The sequence below is a fragment of the Dipodomys ordii genome, unplaced genomic scaffold (genome assembly GCF_000151885.1).
Source record: "Dipodomys ordii isolate 6190 unplaced genomic scaffold, Dord_2.0 Scaffold110, whole genome shotgun sequence".
Lineage (NCBI taxonomy): Eukaryota > Metazoa > Chordata > Mammalia > Rodentia > Heteromyidae > Dipodomys > Dipodomys ordii.
This window is the reverse complement of record NW_012267326.1, coordinates 2,553,020-2,558,524: the sequence shown is the minus strand read 5'-3', so window position 1 is coordinate 2,558,524 and position 5,505 is coordinate 2,553,020. Positions and strand designations below refer to the sequence as shown.

The following is a 5,505-nucleotide window of genomic DNA, read 5'->3' as shown; positions in this document are numbered from 1 at the left end:
TATATACACAATGGAATTCTATGCTTCCATCAGAAAGAATGGCATTGCCCCATTTGTTAAGAAATGGAAAGACATATCACAATTTAAAGTTAACTAGTAAACCTTCATTGTGTATTTCACCTTCCTGGATAATAACTGCATGCCCATTACTTAAAGGTATTTCTCAAAGCATCTTGTTGGTTTATTTTACAAACTATATCTAAATTCATATTTTAAAAAATCTAATTGTAGCGCTTCTTTGTGGTACCTCCTGCGGGAACAGCTGCTTCAACACTTCCCAGCGATGAATGCAAACTCCTTACTTTCTATGAGAAGCATGTGGCCACAGAAGTTGCTGCTGATGCTCTGAGTGAAGAATGGAAGGGTGATGTGGTTGCAATCAGGGATGAGAACCAGGTTTTCCCATGAAGCAAAGTGTCTTGACTCATGGCCGAGTTCACTTGCTATAAGGCAAGGGGCATCCCTATTACAGACCAGGAAGAGCTGCAGAGAGAAAGCGCAAATCTGTTCTGGGTTGCATTGTGTATGCCAGTCTGGGTGTTCTCAACTTGGTTCTTGTAAAAACAAGAGAAAAAGATATTCCTGGACTGACAGATACCCCTGGGTCCCTCCGTCTGGTACCCAAAAGGACTAGCAGAATCCGCAAACTTTTCAATCTCTCTGAAGATGATGTCCGCCACTTTGTTGTTCGAATACCCTTGAACAAAAAAGGTAAAAAACAACCTAGGACCAAAGCAACCAAGAGTTAGAGTCCCGTGTCCCGCAAAAAAACGCTACCATATTGCTCTGAAGAAACAACATTCTAAGAAAAACAAGGAGGAGGCTGCAGAATATGCTAAGCTTTTGGCTAAAAGAATGAAAGAATGAAGGAAGCCAAAATAAAAGGACAGGGACAGATTACCAAGAGAGGAAGGTTGTCCTCTCTGAGAGCTTCTACTTCTGAGTCTTAAGTCCAGTCAGAAATAAGAGTCTTAGCCTGGCACTGGTGGCTCCTGCCTGTAATCCTAGATACTCAGGAGGCTGAGATTTGAGGATTGTGGTTCAAAGCCAGCCTGGGCAGGGAAGTCCGTGAAACTCCTATCTCCAATAAACCACCAGAAAACCGGAAGTGGTGCTGTGGCTCAAGTGGTAGCCAACTCTCCTTGAGCTGAAGAGCTGAGGGACAGCCCTCAGGCCCAAAGTTCAAGCTCCAGGACCAACAACAACAACAAAAAGAGTCTTTAAGAGTAACAAATAAATGATAAGACCTTAAAAACAACAACAAAAAATCTAATAGAAACACTTTCAGCAATGTTACTTGGACTACAAGGCCCTTGTCTGCTAATGAACACTGGTCTCCAGATATTATCATGCTAGCTATCCAATGAGAAGATTTTCTGAATTCATTATGATGAAAGTTTCAACTTGCTTTTTATTTATTTTTCTAAGGGTCATTTGGTTAGTCTCTATTTCTCCTACTATAGACTCTGTAACCTTAAGAATGTCTCTGTCTGGCTTGTCCAGTTGTCAATATTAAGAACATATTTCCTAAATCATCGCAAGCATTTAGAAAAAAAAATAAAAGTACACAGTCATTGATTTCTTTCCATAAAGCTTCAGAGCTGAAAGGATCTTTCATTTCAAAAATGAAAGAATCTTGGTTTTACAAATGGAAAACAGGAAACACAAATTTTATTGTTTATTACATCACTAGACCTTTCCTCTTCCAGGCATGCCTTAGGTTTTCTGTAAACAAACAAGTATTTTATTGTGGCAAAAGCAAAGGTAGATCACAACTGCAAGGAATGTGAGTGCTAATTCCATAAAGGAAATTTTCTATTTTCTCATGGGTACATGATGCCTTCAATCAGATTTCCTTTGTGATCTGAAAGACTACTTTATTTTCCTACTATATTTTAACAGCACAGTACATACCTTTCATTGGCATAAAGTATTAATATTTGATCCAGGCAACCTAATCTTTGCCAAACAAAATAACATATAGTCATTGTTTTTTCCTCAGACTCTAGAACTTAGTGTTTATTCTGAGGATTTTCCAATCTGTTATAAATTGTGCTCTATAACTGATGAAAGTAAAACCATTCTCACTTTTATTAAACAGTGATACAAAGCACAATAAAGCTGCTCGTGGACATTACACTGACCTTTTGTGTTTACTAGTTTATCCATGATAAAAAGACTATTACATTTATTTACACCGTCTGTGATGGTCAGGAGTACCACGTTTCAAATCTTGTTCAGTAAGCATTGAGATTAATCAAGTTTTTTCTTTTTTTTTCTGGTACTGGGTCTTGAACTGAGAGCCTCCTAATCTTGCTCAGCTTACTTGTTCTGATAGTGCTCTACTACTGCAGCCAACTCTGCAGCCCTATTTGATTTTTAATTAATTAATACTGATACTGAGGTGAGGGCCTGAGAACTGTCTCTTAGCTTATTTTACATAAGGTCACATTCTACCACTTGGGCTACAGCCCACTTCCAGAATTTTGCTGGTTAGCTAGAGATAAGAATCCCACAGATTTTTCCAATGGGGCTAGCTTTGAACTTAAATCTTTAGATCTCACCCTCCTGAGTTAGGTTTTCATGGTTGTTTTGGAGATGGAGTCTCATGGGTTTTTTTGGTTGTTGTTGTTTTTGTTTTTGTTTTTCAAACTCAGTTGTCTTGGATCTCAGTCTCCAGAGTAGCTAGTTTGACAGATATGGGCCACAAGCAACTATTCAATTTTCCAAAGTTCTACACTTGTTACATGGGTAATTGCCAATTTATGCTTCTGTTACAGCCTTTGCAAAGTTTTGAGAACAAGTCAGCAGTTTTAATTAAATAGAACTTATGCACTTTTTTTTAAACCAATAGGAGCATCAAGAAAAGAAAGCATGATTAAAAATAACAAAAATCTCATCAAGTTGATGATAGTATGGGATGGAGTAGTCATTCATTTAGTAATAAAAATAGTTTTCTTAGATTTAAAAGATATATTCAAGTATTAATATGTTTTTCACAAATAATAACAACAATGACTTGACATGGAGATGCACAACTGTAATTTCAACACGTGAGGCTAAGAGAGGATGATGATGATTTTGAGATCATTCTGAGCTACAAGTGAAACTATATCTCAGAATAAAACAAAATAAACAGTAATAACAGTAATACTAATGGTATTAGTCCCCAAAAAAGGTGATCTTTTAACAACACTAAATAAGTAACTTCACTGAAAAGGGAGTTAGAAATAGACAGACTGGCTTCTGAGATGATTTATTAGCAAATGTTTCTAGAAAAAAATGTCTTTTTTTCACTTTCTAAATGAAAGTCCTTCAAGGAACATCAAAGTTAAATTATGAAATTTGCAAATAAATAAGCATTTGGTTTTAAATGCAGACTTGAAACCAAATACAACCAATAACATGTTTATGAATACAGTTATTTGATGCACTAAATTCTGTGTGTGTGTGTGTGTGTGTGTGTGTGTGTATGTCTGTCTTGAAGCTCTTGAACTGAAGGCCTGGGCTCTGTCCCTGAGATTTCTTGCTTAAGGCTAGTACTCTGCCACTTCAGCCCTGGCTCCACTTCCAGCTTGTGGTTAACTGAAGAGAAGAGACTTGTGGACTTTCTAGGCCTGGCTGGCTTTAATCTGTGATTCTCAGATCTCTGTCTCTTGAGTAGCTAGGATTACAAGGACAAGCCACCAGTGGCCAGCTGATGCACTGAATTTTTAATAGTATTATTTATCTAGTATCTGTTTCACCTCATGTAAAGAAAAATGGCTATATCGGAGAAACTTTATTCTCATTATAGCTTCTGTGATTCTTTCAACTATGATGAAATCAATGGAAAGTGAGGTAGAAATTGTAAACCTAAACATATGCCAGCCAAATTATCAATGCAGAAAGTAAAGACTTTTTCAAAGTCAGGTGAAGACTTTGGCCTGGTGGTCCACACCTGTAATCTCAATCATCAGGAGGTTCGGGCAGGAGGAACTCAATCAAGTTCAAGATCGGCCTGGGCTGCATACCAAGATACTACCTCAAAAAAAAAATCAAATCAAAACCAAACCAGACACAGAAGTCACTGGACAATAACAAATTATGTAGAAAATATGACTAGGAATTATGAAAAGTTTGCTTTTTGATACTTTAGAATTCTTAGTAGGCCATTGATATTTATAAGACTTCTCCTGTAGTTTCCACATCTTATTTTTCCTCTCTATCATCACTTTTAAGTTGTTTCTGTTTTTTTTTTGGGGGGGGTTCGGTCGTGGGTCCTGAACTCTGGGCCTGGGTGCTGTCCCTCAGTTCTGCAGCTCAAGGCTAGCACTCTACCACTTGAGCCACAGCGCCACTTCCGGCTTTCTTCTTTTTTCCTTATGTGGTGCTGAGGAATCAAACCCAGGGCCTCATGCATGCAAGGCAAGCACTCTACCACTGAGCCACCTTCCCAGCTCCTTAAGTTGATTTTCTTATGCCTGGACTTATGTTAAAGATCATGGGTCCATGATCTTTCAGTAAGTACAATTCAGCCAACCACAGCCCTCTGGAAGCATAAAATGTTCAACAAGAAATACTAGTAAGATAAAACTAAAGATCCTCATATGTAACCCTCCCCCCTTTTTTTGCAGGTGCTTCAATGTATTGTAATGGCTGAGATCCTGTCAGAAGGGGATTTTTTCATCTGGTGTCGAAGGTTAAAACTTGCCTTCACAGGAACCGAAACAGCCTAACTCTCAAATCCTGAACATGGAAATTTTGGAGTGTTTAGATAGATCAAGTGAGTCACATTTGCCCACTGTTCTTGCAGACAGTAATTTTCCTATTTTGGAGACACCAAGGTCTGATGAGAAGAGATTGATTCACAGTGAGCACAGAAGAGATTCTTCCACCAGCTATTGCTTTTCTGCACTGGTGCAGTACCACAGGGTGACACGAAGAAATCCCAATGACTCTCCTACATCCGTGCTGGGGAAAACATGAAAAAGTAGACACATGCAGTGTCTTGTCTTTTGGAATGATGTTAGAAATGTGCAGGAATACATAATGTCACTAATTAGTGATTCTTTAATAAGGTTCTTTTATATCTGTGGAGTTTTCTTTAACTTGGATTTTAGCTAAAACTGTACTTTTTTTTTTCTTTTAAAGGGACTGGAGTACTATGGATTGAATCCAGGGCCTTGCATTCATTATGCCTCTCTGTCCTCTGTCCGTTCTGGTGCTCTGAGCTATGCCTCCAGTTCCAGCTTTTTTTCTGTCGGTCGTGGGGCTTGAACTCTGGGTCTGGGCGCTGCCCCTGAGCTCTTCGGCACAAGGCCAGCGCTCTATTACTTGGGCCACAGCATCACTTTCAGTTTACTGGTGGCTAATTGGAGGTAAGAGTCTCATGGACTTTCCTACCCGGTCTGGGTTTGAACCGCAATTCTCAGACCTGAGTAGCTAGGATTATAGGTGTGAGCCACTGGTGCCTGGCTCAGTTCCAGCTTGTTGATAAGTATTTGGAAATAAGAGATTCAAATA

At 38.8% G+C, this 5,505-nt stretch overlaps 1 protein-coding gene and 1 pseudogene across 2 annotated transcripts in view; one reads left to right on the top strand and one right to left on the bottom strand.

Annotated features, from left to right (window-relative positions):
- LOC105994816 overlaps positions 1 to 950 on the top strand; it is a 23,860-nt pseudogene extending 22,910 nt beyond the window's left edge.
- Positions 1 to 5,505, bottom strand: part of Rbms3 (RNA binding motif, single stranded interacting protein 3) — a 717,266-nt gene that overhangs the window by 364,817 nt on the left and 346,944 nt on the right. The window lies entirely within an intron of this gene.